Genomic DNA, 15461 nt, shown 5'->3' with positions numbered 1-15461 from the left:
ACCCAGATACCACTAGCAAAGTGTATAAATAAACCAAAGAAAATCACCCTCTTAGCTTACAATAAAATGTAACTTTAATTAATTAACTTACATTAAAAAACTAGGGAAAGTTAATGTCACTCTAGAACAGGGGTGGGCAAACTTTTTGACTCGCGGGCCACAATGGGTTCTAAAATTTGACAGAGGGGCCGGGCCAGGAGCATTTGGAGGGAGTGTTTGGGCCGGATATACTAAAGCATTAAATGTAGTGTGTGCAAACCTCATAGCACAGTAAGAACACTACAACCCAATTTATTAACTGTCTTTCAAATGTGAAAAATAGCCCTTATCAGTTAATAAATTTGTCTCAAGGAATATACAAGATATGGCATTTACATACTATTTCGCAGATACTGGGAGGAGGAAATGTAAATAGATTAAAATAACATACGCACTGTGATTTATCAAGAAAAAAGTTCTGTTGACTCTGTAAATTAGCTGCCAACCTCTGAGCAGTAGCCGCCCGTTCTTGTGTTGACTGCTTGCTAGCATAGTTTGCATGCTTCGTGGCAAAGTGACGGCTGATATTGTACTCTTTGAAAACCGAAGGGCTTAATGGTGACGTGAAACGAAGTGAAAATTAAAGTGAAATAAAGAGAAATACGCGCCACATTAACCCCTTAATGACCGGGCCATTTTGCACGTTAATGACCAAGGATTATTTTTTGTTTTTCCACGGTCGCATTCCAAGAGTCGTAACTCTTTTTTTATTCCGTCGACATAGCCGTATAAGGGCTTGTTTTTTCCGGGACGAGTTGTATTTTGTAATTGTACCATTTTTAGATGCTTATAACATATTGATTAACTTTTATTAACTTTATTTTAGGAGAGAATTGAAAATAAGCAGCTATTCCAGCATTAATTTTCACGTTATAAATTTACGCCGTTTACTATGCAGCGTAAATAACATGTTACCTTTATTCTATGGGTCGGCACGATTACAGGGATACCAAATGTGTAAAGGTTTTATATGTTTTTTCTACGTTTGCACAATAAAAACCCTTTTAGAAAAAAATTACTTGTTTTTGCATCGCCGCGTTCCAAGAGGCGTAATTTTTTTATTTTTCCGTCGATGTGGCCGTACGTGGGATTGATTTTTGCGGGACAATGTGTAGTTTTCATTAGTACTATTTTGGGGTACATAGGACTTATAGATGAACTTTTATTTTATTTTTTATGGGGGGAATGGGAGAAAAGAGAGAATTTTGCCGTTGTTTTTTGCGTTTTCTTTGGACGCCGTTCATCCGGCGGTTTAATTAATGTGTTCATTTTATTGGTCAAGTTGTTACGATCGCGGGGATACCATATATGTGTATGTGTGATTTGTTTTGACCGTTTTATTAAATAAAACCACTTTTTGGGGCAAAAAAGTAGTTTTATTTGACTTTGACTGTAATTTTTTTTATTTTTTTTTTCACAAACTTTATTTAACGGTTTTACTTCTTTTTTTTTTAGTCCCACCAGGGGACTTCACTATGCGATATGCCGATCGCATATATAATGCTTTGGTATACTTCGTATACCAAAGCATTATTGCCTGTCAGTGTGAAACTGACAGGCAACCTATTAGGTCATGCCTCTGGCATCGCCTAACAGGCAGATGCTGAAGACAGACCTGGGGGTCTTTGTTAGACCCCCGGCTGTCATGGAAACCCGACGGCGACCCGCGATTTGTTTGCGGGGGCGCCGATCGGGAGACAGAGGGAGTTCCCCCCTCTGGCAAACACATTAAATGCCGCTGTCACTGTTGACAGCGGCATTTAATGGGTTAAACTGCCGGAATCGGCGCGTGCTTCGATTCCGGCAGTTGCAGCAGGAGCCAGGCTGTGTATAACAGCCGTGCTCCTGCCGCTGATCGCGTGGGTAAACTGTCAGTACCCGCGCGATCACAGGACGGATATATCCGTCCTCCTGCGCGAACTAGCAGCTGCTGAGGACGGATATATCTTGGACAAGTTCGGCGGGCCGGATTAAAAAGCCTAACGGGCCGTATGTGGCCCGCGGGCCGTAGTTTGCCCATGTCTGCTCTAGAACCTTCTAATAATGCAGACGACTGTGTGCTGCTCGAGTCCCGGCGAAAGATAGGACATGTTTGATCTTTCCACGGATCAGAGTCAGGTCCATTTTCACAGACCCGAATCACCCACTAAAGTTAATGGGTGCGTGAAAACTATCGGGTGCCACTCGGATGCGGTGAAAAACGGCCCGAGTGGCACTCGGTCATGTGCAAGAGGGCTTAATCAATTCATATGGGCTCACAACGAGCAGGGAATATATAACGCAAACTCATCAGGACCTATTCTGGCCCTTACTTTTTTCTGGTATCCCCTATTTAATGCCCGAAAACTTTGTTGGTAGCACATAATTAGTTTAAGCAAAGATGGAGATCAAATAAGGTCCTTGGCACAGATTACAGCCGATTTTCTGTAGTCACCCAAGATAAACCAGTGGCCACTCAATGCACAAAATCAAAGGCACAATTATAATGTGCAAGTTTGCACTAAATGTCAAAAATGTAATATTTCACAGCGAAAATAAAAAGGAACCAACAACAAGGGCTAACACAGTGGATGCCAAATATAAAGTGGGCAGATTGGTTAATAGCTGCAAGGATTTCCCCCGAAGTTCTAAACCAAAATTTTTGTACTACATTTTGTATTTAATTTATTTAATCCCATTGATTTTAACTGGATGTTACCAGGGAAGATCTTTTACTTTCAACTGGTACCTATAAGAACTTTTTCTATATCAGTTTTGATAATTGAGGCCCCGTTCTTCTGGATGGCATGGGGTGAAGGGTTGAGAGCAGCCTGTATATTAAGACAGTTTAGCATAATTAAAAAAAGATTTAGTCTGTCTATGATTTTTTGGATAATGTTGGTAATCCTGATGGTGAACAGAAGCTACCCAGGGCTTCATATATGTGGAAAATATATTATTTCACTAGCAGACATCTACACGTATAAGATATACAGCAACTGCTAAATACATATGTGGCCATTATAGGGTCCCGTAACAGTATTGGCCAATGGCCCAGAAGAAAACTTCTTTATTCAGGTATAAGATAGTATTTTTTATTTTTATTTTTTTCAGGAATAATAGAGTCTGCTCCACAAAACGTCCTGTGAGCATGCTTTATATGTGGCTGCTCAACAAAGAAAATATCAATAATATTAGAATTGTTGCTCAATAAAAATATTCAGACATTTTGATAATATAAAATTGTTCTTAATATTAATTTATGGTGCCCATAGCAACTGTCACTTCCCTTCCCATGTCAGACTTGAGGCCCTATTACACAGGCCAATGATCGGGCAAACGAGCATTCATATGAATGATCGTTCCCGATCATTGCACTGTGTAAACAGGGAAACAATCAGCCGAAGAACGTCGCTCGTTCATTGGCTGATCTGCTCTTTTATGTAGCATTAAAAATCATCGTTGTCGGCAGCACATTTCCCTGTGTAACCGACATAATGAAAATGTGTGGGGACAAATGGTCTGTGTAACAATCGCTCGTTCCTATATATAAACAATCATTGCGACCCGTGAAAGTAGCAAATGAGTTCCGATCAACGAGCGGTCTCGTTGAGCGGCCCTGGTTTATACGGCCCACGTCGGGCCGTGTAATAGGACCCTACATATACACTTTTAAATATATTATATACGCAACTGTTACCATTGCATTTCCATCTTATCAATAAAACTAGTTGTCTAGTCCAACCCTATATATTCACCCATACAGGAGTAAATAGAGTGGGGGGATCTCCTAGCGAGACAAAAAATGTCACCAGACTAGAACTTGTTTGAATTTCACACTTTGCCAAAATAATTCTTGTTCCCACAAATGGACCTCTATCTGGAAACCTGAAAATAACATTCAAAGACTAACATTCAAAAAATGTTATTGCCTCTAAGGGCTACCACAGACAGGGAGTGCCTCACCCGTATTTGACTATCTATATCATAGACGTAACACTTAGACTCCAAGTGGTTCTACTGGGCTAAACGTAGATCATCATAGAACCATAAGTTCGAAACAATAGGACCACAAAGGTCAAAGGTTTCATCCATAGTTTGGACAATTAGCTAAGGGTGCAGTATGTCCATCTGTGAAAGCCCTAATGCAGTATTTATATACAGGTCTTGATGACATTCATGTATATATATATTCTACTGGTAAAGAGTCTAAGATGGTCACATGACTATGCAGTGGTGTAACTTGAAGCTCCTGGGCCCAAATTTAAAATTTGTAAAAGGGCCCCCCACCTACCATTTATAGTACTGGTGTCTTCTTATAGAGCAGTGGGCCTTTTAGACCCCCCTCAGGCTCTAGCTGCGACTGCAACTACTGCACCCCTATAGTTACGCCCCTGTGGCCATGACTATCTATGACCTTTTTAACTGCAGATGACAACCAGGAGCGTATCTATAGGGGTGCAAAGGTTGACCCTGGTGCCTCAGGGGCCCAATTTCCCACACTATAAGAGGACATCTGCACTTTTACTGACATATCCTAGTTGGGGGGCCCCATTACCAGTTTTGCATTGGGGTTCTGGAGTTCAATTTACGCCTCTGAAGACAACAGTAACTGAGGAGCATTCTCCAGACAGCCTTGTGCTAAGGATCTATATCCTTCAGGATGAGAGTATTACAACATGCTGGGTTTTGTAGTTCCACACCAGATGTCGGTGTTATAAAGGTTATTACCACAGCTGAGTAGGATGACGGTCTTCACCATCTTTCAAACTAAGCTCCCAGACTATTTCCCCACCATTCACTAGATTATGAGCAAAGCTATTTCCACTTGTCAAATAAAACTGAATGATTTTTACAATAAGACAAGATAATATGATATATAATTTTTATTCACTTAGTGACATTTTGCTAATATATAGATATCATTTTTATTGTTGTCGAAATTATTACTTACTGATTTCATCTCCATCACGGAACACGCGGCGGCGGCAGCAGCAGCAGCACAGTGTCAGCAGTCAATAGATTTCATTTTACTGACCACGGACTTACGACAGCGAGACATTAACACACCAATATTTTTCAGCGATGAAAGCTCTGGGCTTTTTTTCTCTCCCATTCGCCGGTGGTGTTTACAGTAACTATCAGAGGATGCAATTCATCATTGGGAAACCCTGTGTTAATTATATTGTGAATATTGTAGAAATAAATTGAGTTGATTTTCCACAAGAAAGGTATATAAATAAAGCATTTAAGATCTAATTAATCACCCGACCACTTACGAAAGACAGAGCGTTGTACACAGCGTACAATCTCACAGTGATATGTAGACTCTGCAGGGTTCTCGGTTTGCATGTTACTACCAGGGACCCCGAGCCTGAGCTAGGACATATGTAACTTCAAAGCAAGGTCAAGAGGGGGCGAATGCAGGAGGAAAAATTAATGATAAGGATTATGCAGCATTTATACAACATATGTATATGTGACCTTCACTTATCTAAGGAGAGGTGAATCTAAAGCTCCTGGACCCCAATGCAAACTCTGTAACAGGGCTCCCACCTACCATGTGCCATCATTTAGAATTCTGGTGTTTTTTTATGAGGCCAAAGACCCCCCCATAATTACACCCCTGCATTTAAGGCTCTGCTCACACTTTCTTGCGGAGTTGCATAGTCCTTTCGTTGCTTGACACAGATAATAGCACAGTCTACAGCGCTATTCTTCCTCCTGAAAAACATACAGGACCCGGACAGACCCAATTATTTCTTTAAGGACGTGAGTCCCATAGAACTGAATCTTAGTTACGGAAACAGCGTAGCCCGCACGCTACGCTGCTTCCATAACTGCCATTCATTAGTACGGGACTTACAGCGAGTTACGCTATTTCCACAATTCATGGTCGGGAATCACACGCTTCAGCCACAACACAGAGCAAAAGAATAGGGGTTTAGGGGGCCCCGTTATAAAGATAGGTGCGGGTCCCAGAGGTGAGACCCGCATCTATCTGACATTTAGGACATATCCTGTGGATATGTAATAAATGTCTCTGATGGGAAAACCCACTTTAATGACTCAGTAGCTTCACAGAGTAACACCAACCCATCACTGTGATGTTTCTATGGAACCTTGTGCCAATGTATTACGTAATGTGATGTCATATTTAATAAAATGGTTATGGCATTATAAAGAATACCGTGTGCCATTATAAACACAGTGACAGGCGTAGACTTCATTGTTTAATCTTCTTCCATTCACTCAGTGGTTTGCTGTTAAATTCCACAAGCCATCTGTGCATATAACTGGGTTACATACCTACTATATGTCTGTAACTAATAATATACTAATGCGCCCTCAGTATTAGTCCAGTTGGTCCGTTAAAAGAAAAATCCACAAAAATTGCTTTCTTATATGTCTTAAAGGTTCGTACACAGAACCGATTCTATAAAAAATTAAGTCCTAGGAAAGAAGTAAATCAGGACCCTCCAGCTCGCCATAATTAGACCGTCTTAAAAGCTACATACATATACCACCATTTAATGCCTTAATGCAGGTAGATTACAATTCTAAGACACTTAATCAGATGCCCGATGAGGAGATGCGGTTTGGCAACAAATATACCATGTTAAATTTAATCCTCCGTGCACAATCTCTAATTTAAGGCTTATATTCAAGATGCCTGGGGCAGCGTCAATTTGTGGTTAAAGGCTGTCATGCTACCAATATCAAACACAAAAGACCATCATGCCCTGTTGTGTCATGCCCTAGTCAATCTTCTCAAATCTGCCAATGAAGCAGCTTATAAATCAATGCGGTAGGAACGCATAGGAGGCATGACAGAATCACTACTAGGCGGAGACAAAAATGTGACAAAATGGCTCTAACAAAAAACCTCATTATGTCACGGAATAAAACCTTGTGACAAATTATATTATTATGTCAAGGATTTTGTGGCAGAAACTTGTATTTCGTGGCATAGTAACTTCAGTTTTGTAAAATGTTAAAATAAATGTATTCCGTTCTTAAATTTTGCGATTACAGAATGCATTTTGTGATGCATTACATCTCTATGGGCTAATTGAAAATGTCATTTTCAAATTGCATGCATTAATATTGAGGTGGTCCCCCTTTTACTTGTACAACAGTCTCCACACTCAGGTTAGAAGGTTTCAGCGCTCAGTCCTGGCTTTTATGACTTTTCAAATGAAGATATTTTTGATAAAGGTGATAAAGTGACTTGTTGGAACGGCTGAAGCCCATGATAATGCCATTATGATGATCGAGGAATACTGACTTGATTTTTTGGTATCTGTTGGAAATAGATGAATCCAAGTAGTGAAGATAGATAGATAGGGAATGAGTGAATAGGTAGATAGATGTGGAATACATAGGTAGATAGAGATGGAATAAATAGGTAGATAGATAGATAGATAGATAGATAGATAGATAGATAGATAGATAGATAGATAGATAGATAGATAGATAGATAGATAGATAGATAGATAGATAGATAGATAGATAGATAGAGATAGATAGATAGCTATTAGATAGATAGATAGATGGATAGATAGATAGATAGATAGATAGATAGATAGATAGATAGATAGATAGATAGATAGATAGATAGATAGATAGATAGATAGATAGATATGAGATAGATAGATATGAGATAGATAGATATGAGATAGATAGATAGATAGATAGATAGATAGATAGATAGATAGATAGATAGATAGATATGAGATAGATAGATATGAGATAGATAGATAGATAGATAGATAGATAGATAGATAGATAGATATGAGATAGATAGATAGATAGAAGACGCTGTGTCGTGGCAGGTGGACTCACACAATTTGATCATAATGTGCTCTAAGAACCTCACTATTGTAAGTAGATTCAGCAGTAATTCATATTTATTTAGATAGATAAATAGATGGATGAATGGATGGATGGATGGATGGATGGATAGATGGATAGAGGATGGATAGATAGATAGATAAATAGATGGATGAATGGATGGATGGATGGATGGATAGATGGATGGAGGATGGATGGATAGATAGATAGACATGGAATAAATAGGCAGATAGAGATGGAATAAATAAATATATAGACATGAGAAAGATAATTACATTAAAATAAAATGTTAAACTAGGTTCCCATTAACAGAGGCACAAGTACTGTTACAATTTGGGTTGACAGTAATATATAAATAGTGGTGTAATATCGCACACATAAATAGTACCGCTATACCAGACCCCACAATAATTTTGAACCCCATACTAGACCCCAAAAATTGTGTTGCCCCTCTCCCAAGCTATGCACCTAAGATAGATATTTGACAGCTTTAAGATAGATAGATAGATAGATAGATAGATAGATAGATAGATAGATAGATAGATAGATAGATAGATAGATAGATAGATAGATAGATAGATAGATAGATATGAGATAGATAGATAGATGATAAATAGATGAGATAGATAGATAGATAGATAGATAGATAGATAGATAGATAGATAGATAGATAGATAGATAGATAGATAGATAGATGATAGATTTACCGTAAAAATATTTCTGTCAATAAGTCAATATTGAACACAAGAGTACATTTTTGCAGCATATGACAGTATAATATCTGGATATTTCATAACATTATAGTGGCACAGAGAATGGGCAGCAAGGTGGCACAGTTGCTGTGCAGCAATGGAGTTCTGGGTTCAATTCCAACCAAGGGCAACATTTACATGGAGTTTGTATGTTTGCGTCAGCTTCCTCTGGGTACTTCGGTTTCCTGCCACACTCCAAAAACACATAGATAGTATGAGTAATGACAACCATTGTACAGCGCTGTGGAATATGTTGGTGTTATCTAAATAAAACAAAAATACAGTCCTAGCACTGATAGAATTAGTTTGAGCAGCATCAGATAGAGACAAGCCTGATATTAATTAAGCCTCTCCCTTTACCCTTGCTGCTTGGTATCATGTTGCAAGTTCTCCAAATGTGTCTGGCATTTTTTTGGTCAATCTATTCCAGGCGGCTAAATAGACTGATAGAGGACACTCAGGGGATTTCATAGCAGGGCTTTCTGAAGTGGCCCATCAGCTTTTAGGAGACATGTCAGAAAAGATCTGGCCCTTGCGCACTTTGAAATAGTGTGTCAATAAAATAACTACGTTTCCTTCCAGCCAGCTGTAGGTGCAGCTGTATTTTTTCTGGAGAACTGTCTTAGCATTATCTTGCAGAACGCACCCAAACACGTAACTTTGAAAACATTACTAATTCTGAATTCTCTACAGCCTGAGTAATTTAGTTCTGCACCATTTCATACGAAACATCGGAAATTAACCAGTAAAACCAACATTTGATTTAAAGGGGTTGTCTGGTTTAGAAACTCCATTTTCTATTACCCTATCAGGGAGATAAAAGAGGGTGGTCCCCTATTCAGCAAGCTCATCTATTGGCCAGAGCAGTGAGTGGCTGCAAAGAGTGTCTCTCTCTCTCTGGAGGATCCGACATATCTGGGCATTACATGGAAACTGCGTAATGCTTAATTTTAGCTGCGGTGGCACTACAGGGGAATTGAACACTTGCTGCCGGTTTCTCCCACAGATCACAGCTGATTGCTGAGAGTTTCAGGAGCAGGAAAATCTCTGATCAGCTTATCGTTGGGTGACCCTTCAAACGAAAAGGGGTTGTCCAAAGCGGATAAATCTTTTACAACACACTATTTGTTTCTATAGCCCCTTAGATGAACAGTAATGAACATTTTCCAAAAGGTAAAGAATTAATTCTCAAAGTACAAATGCGGTTGCCACCAATGTTGGCACAAATGCATCCAGCTCTCAGTTAAAGGTCTTAAGAGGTTTCCTGATTTTCCCAAGTTTGTCTTTTTAATGGGATACATGAGAATACAGAGTCAGCGGAGTGGATTTACAGTAATTTATTATACTCATCTAACTACAACATAACTATAATACCCGCATCCAGCATCCCATCATATTTGTGAAAGTCTAGTAATAATATCCACAATAGTGTCAGAAGAAAAGTCTTGATCAATAATCAAATGTTGGGAGGGGGGGTTGGCTATTTTCTTCTTATATTAAACCTGGGAGTTTGTATCATGTTTGAATTTTTTTATAAAGCAGTAAAACCAATGATATGTAGCAAAAAAAAAAAAGAAGAAATTTGAATAATGATAATTATGAAGCAAAAACTACCAAACATTGAAAATAGGAGGTGATTTTGGATAAGCAAAGCAATTGACACAAAATGGTTGTGGGGTGGTAAAAGGACCATATCTGCTTTTGTTATAGGTCACTTTGGGGCTATTTCCTCAATAAAGAAGATTTTTTTTCCATGAATGTTGTTCTATGTAAAAGTAAAGGATTTATTTTGTCTCTATTAGGACAGCACCGGAGATAAAAGTCAACCTCAGCTGAAGGATACGTAGAGGTGCTTGGTCCAGCATTCTCCTCCACAAATGGACAGGATGGTCCAGTGCCCACCTTCCCATCACTTGAGGGTAAAACAGCCAGTGTGACCTTCAGGTCAGTTCTATTTTAGTGGCATTTTAGTTTGGTAACGTTAGGACTGTGCCTGTGGGGGTACTGCACTGCGTGATTCACACCACCCATGGAGATGGAGGATCAGGCCAACCTGAGCTGAGCCCTATAATAGTTAGAGGCCTTAGTAACATGACAAGAGCATTACCAGACTAACCAAACATTAGAGAACCCATCAGAGCTATTTTTTAATCTCCACAATTCAAATTGATTGCAAAAATAATTTTTAACCTATTTATGAATAATTAAAATAAAAAATATTCAATAGAATCTCAGGTTGAATTAGTTACCGTAAATAGGTGAAATGCAAAAATAAAAAAAAATGGCCACCCAAGCTGTAGATCCTGATGAAGTGGATTTGTATTTTTTTTTGTACTTAACTGTTTCTAGATATTTTCCCAATCATTTGGCTTTTTGTCAAGCCCCTATTTCAGAATCACAGAACCCTGCCATCTGGCTAGTGCTATGCGGCTGTCAAAGGTGTCAGCTTGAGTCATAATGCAGACGCAGACATGGTAAGTACAGCTATTCCTTTCACATAGTTACAAGGGAAATAAACAATGGGTGACTTTACAATGCAGATTTCGTAACCACACTCGCCACTCAACAATGAGACTACCAAGAATGAGACGGGACATCTGCCATTTATTTGTTCCCTAATTAATTCCAGCCACACACTTTTACTGATATTTCTTCATATTGTATAAACATGTTTCTTATAGAGATCATAACTCTGTGGGGCAGAGGTACAATCCTGGCAATATTGTCCTTTATGGGCACAAATATGGAGATTTATGGGAATGGAATAAAGAAATGTCTTATAATGTTTACATTGTGGAGCTAATTTATCTATGAATTCAATATTCTCCTTCTTAGTGATTTGGAACGAAGGAGAAAACTACACGAGTGTATCAAAATCTGAAATGTATTATTATTTACACCACAAAATATCACATTGCAATATTACAAAAATAACCAATATTCCAATAACCAAACAAGCAAAACTGGATTATTGGGAATCAAGGCCCACAAAAAGTTATCTTTCATTGTTTAACCACTTAGTCATGTTCTTCCTAGTATGGGCATGACTAGTTGAGTATCAAACCTGACAACTACTATGGTGCTCATCAGCGAATAGTGCTGGCATCTGCAATTTAAGGAATTTATGGCCAATGAAAAAAGACACAGGAGACACATTGAAGACTAGAATAACCAGAGAATGGGTAGTGCGTAGTGGACGCACGCCGCTCCTAGCTCCGCCCACCTCTGGAAGAAGTGTAGTCCAGACAGGAGGAGGAAATGTTTCAGAGTGTACAGGTGACCTGTTCATACAATCCACGTATCTGTACCAGTTTGTGGGCTGTTTGTGATGTACCGAGGGGAGGAGAGGCTGCTCGTATTAGTGCCGGTCAGGAGTCGTGCGTTAGGAGGAACACTGATGCAACGCCATTAACTAGATCCTGGAAGCGTCTGAACGGCCCAGAAAGGCAGACATCCTGGGGAGATTGCCGGGAGATAAGTGGTTCCTTCAGCAGGCCAGAGGACTCAGGTACAGAGGGTAGAGATACAGTGGCTAAGTAACGAAAGAGGGGAAGGAGAGGAATACCACAGGTATCAGTACAGAGTGGACTATCCCCCTTTCAGGGATATAATTTCAGACAGCATTAGAAAGGAGGATTTTGATGTTGTTTGAAGATGATATGAAACGCAACTCGTTTCCTTTTTTCTGGATACTATGTTATATCATATGGGGTTAAAGGACTAAGATATTTAAAAAAAAAAATAAGATATATCTATATATTGCAGTACAGGTGCTATGTTATAACATATGAGCTCTAAGGACTAAGGAGCTTCGATAAAATGCTTGAAGTCAAAATAAAAGGCTTGATTTTATCGCATGGAGTAAGACATACGACTCTCTATAAAAGAGATTATCCTCTGACTGACCTAAGTAAGTGGTAACATTAAGGGGATTATACTCCCTATCCTCAGCCTAAATAAACTGGAAGATTGAATAAAAGGTGACGCATCCCTTCCCGGGCATTATAGGGAGTGGATAATCTTGTTCTCACTCTTATAATAAGCCGTAAAAGTGACTAGAAACTCTCCTCTCTTGGTCCTCTGTTTCTGCGAAAAAACTATAACAGTTTAAGTGGCAAAACGATAAAGAGAAGGATATGATGGTAATAAGGAATGCCCCAAGTAAGGAGGAGACTCTAGTAGTAAAAAATAGGCGGTCAGGAGCAGGTACCCCCTCTGGGGCTCAACAAGTCATGAAGAAAACCCCAGTAAAAATACAAGGAAAAGAAAATGTTACAGGATTGGGGAAAATAGACAAGTTCTTACAGTCTCCTGGTATTGCTGCTGAAAAAGTGGGCCAAGAGGAACAAGGAGGTACGGAAGAGATTCCCATCCTTGGAGAAAGAGGAAAGGAGGAACTGGAAAATCCAGTCCTACAGCAAATTTTGGGCACTGTATTGAAGAATAGTCAATCAATGGAGGAATTGAAAACTCAAATTGGAGGAATGAGAGAAGACATTTTGCATCTTAGGAGGGATATGAGTAAAATTAATGGTAGAACAAAAGAAGTGGAAAAAAGGGTGGGAGAGCTGGAAGACCAGATGAGTGCCATGATTAAAGAAGTTAGTCAATTAACCACTTCAAATAAAGCGCTAAACCGTAAGATTGTTGACCTAGATGACAGGTCGAGGAGGTATAATATCAGGGCGGTTGGATTTCCTGAGAAGGCGGAAGGAGATGATTATGTTACGTTTATATCGGAATAGTTAAGACAACCCTTTGTAGATACTGATCTTTCAAGTATCTTTGGAGTGGAATGAGCTCATAGAGTTCCATGGAAAGCTCTCCCACCAGGCAGTAATCCATGGTCAATTCTGATTAAAATAATTTCCTCTAGCGATAGAGATCACATTTTGCAGAAATCCAGATTACCCCCCCCATGGAATACGATCGATGGAAATAGGATATTGTTGTTCTCAGATTACTCAAGAGATACTCAAGAAACCAGAAGCAAATTCATTGAGTTTAAGAAAAGGCTGAGAACAAAGGAAATAAAGTATTCCTTGCTTTTTGCCGCTAAATTACGGGTCATTTTTATAGATAAGACATTTTTGTTTCAGAGCCCTAGGGAGGTTATAGATTGGATGGACTCCAAAAATTTATCAAATTAATCCATAATAAAAAAAAGAGGTGGTGATGGAGACAGAGCGAGGGAGCGCAATGTGAAGAGGACTTGTCAACATCTCGCAGGTGTGGGATGATGTGATAGGCCGCTGGGGGAGAGGGGTGGGAGGGGCTAGGGAGGGGGAGACAGAGGCTGTGATCCAGCGCTTGTACGTGAATAAAAGGAATCAGAGTTCCAATTTTATTGTAAATCGGGTTAAAACTATGAATTTAAAGTGCTGGAGGATGTATCGCAATTATATTTCACCTACGCGTTTCAGACACGTTCAGTGTCCTTCATCATGGCATATGTTGATATTCACGTCTGACCCGGTGTTTATATTCTGTTTGTTTGGTTTAATTAAGTCTCTGACACGCCTTTGTCTACCGGAACTGGGAGGCACAAAGTAAATGAAACAGAATGTGTATAATAATACCAAATCTATACATAAGAATTTTTGCGTTTTCGTATCTTGTAAGATATCTGTTTTATATTAAATTTATCATAAAGCAAAATGTATGTTTATTTCTAGAGATATATATAAATGTGTCAGTGTGTATTTTATTATTTGTCTAATAGAGAAAACCCGATACAAATTCGGAATATAAGCATGACGGGAGACGATACAAGAAATATAACAGAAAAAAGGAGCACAATAGGGTTATTAATATATTAAGTTTGTTTCCTCTTCAAGACGTATGTATAAATGTGTGTACTCTTTCCTTTCAGGAGGATAAATTATTGGAAAGTATAAGTAATGAACATACGGGTGTTAGTGTGGAATGTTAGAGGTCTGGGAGAAAGGTATAAAAGGCTTTCTGTATTTCAGGTAATGAGAAATCATATGCCAGGGATTGTATGTTTATTGGAGACCCATCTAACACAGGACAGACGATCTTCCCTTACACGCAAATGGTTTGGTACTGAGATTCACTCAACCCATACAGGATACTCAAGAGGGTGAGTATATTGATCCATAAATCATTGCAATATGAAATCCTGGATAAAAAAAAGTGGATGGTGAAGGAAGATATATCTTCCTACATATGAAGGTGGCAAACCAGGAATTGATATTAGCAATTATTAATATCCCGCCCCCTTTTTCACTGCAGGTGCTAAATATATTATGTAAATTTATGGAAGACAGAAGTGGGGCTCCATTATTAGTAGCAGAGAATTACAATTGCGTTATTAATGAAGAACTAGATAGGATGAGAACTGGCAAGTTTTAAGCAATAGCTAAGTAATAGCTTAAAAAGTATGTTATAGAAATCGATGAATTTTTGGAGACAGATGTACCCTGAGTTAGAACAATATTCTTGTTATTATAAGTCTAGAGGTTCTTTATCATGGATAGATATGGTCCTAGGGTCCCCCAGTGCTTATTCATTAATACATTCTATATTATATGAACCCAGATCAGTATCCGATCATTCCCCCCTATTGTTATAGTTAAAGGTGGGAGAACAGATGACTAGGGTACCTCGGAAGAGTATACATAACCAGTGGGTGGCTATTCTATCAACACATGACATAGAGAGACAGTTGAAGGAATTTTTAGACTTTAATCAGGGGACAGACGATAATGGGGTGGTTACTGAAGGGATACATCGCTCGAGTTAAAAGAGGATTTAGAAAAGAGAATGAATAAGTAAATGTAGTGGTAAAGAACACTGAGAGGGAATATCAAAGGA

At 38.9% G+C, this 15461-nt stretch overlaps 1 long non-coding RNA gene across 1 annotated transcript in view; it reads left to right on the top strand.

The window, feature by feature from the left end:
* Positions 1-1974: 1974 nt before the first annotated feature.
* The window catches only part of LOC142664146 (uncharacterized), a 31881-nt gene continuing 18394 nt past the window's right edge, over positions 1975-15461 (top strand). Inside the window, exons 1-3 of the long non-coding RNA XR_012851209.1 lie at positions 1975-2198; positions 10427-10568; positions 14597-14727. This is a non-coding gene — a long non-coding RNA (uncharacterized LOC142664146). The remainder of the gene's footprint in view (positions 2199-10426; positions 10569-14596; positions 14728-15461) is intronic.

The sequence above is a fragment of the Rhinoderma darwinii genome, chromosome 11 (genome assembly GCF_050947455.1).
Source record: "Rhinoderma darwinii isolate aRhiDar2 chromosome 11, aRhiDar2.hap1, whole genome shotgun sequence".
Lineage (NCBI taxonomy): Eukaryota > Metazoa > Chordata > Amphibia > Anura > Rhinodermatidae > Rhinoderma > Rhinoderma darwinii.
Note: the sequence above shows the minus strand (reverse complement) of the source record. Positions and strands in the feature narration are given on the sequence as shown.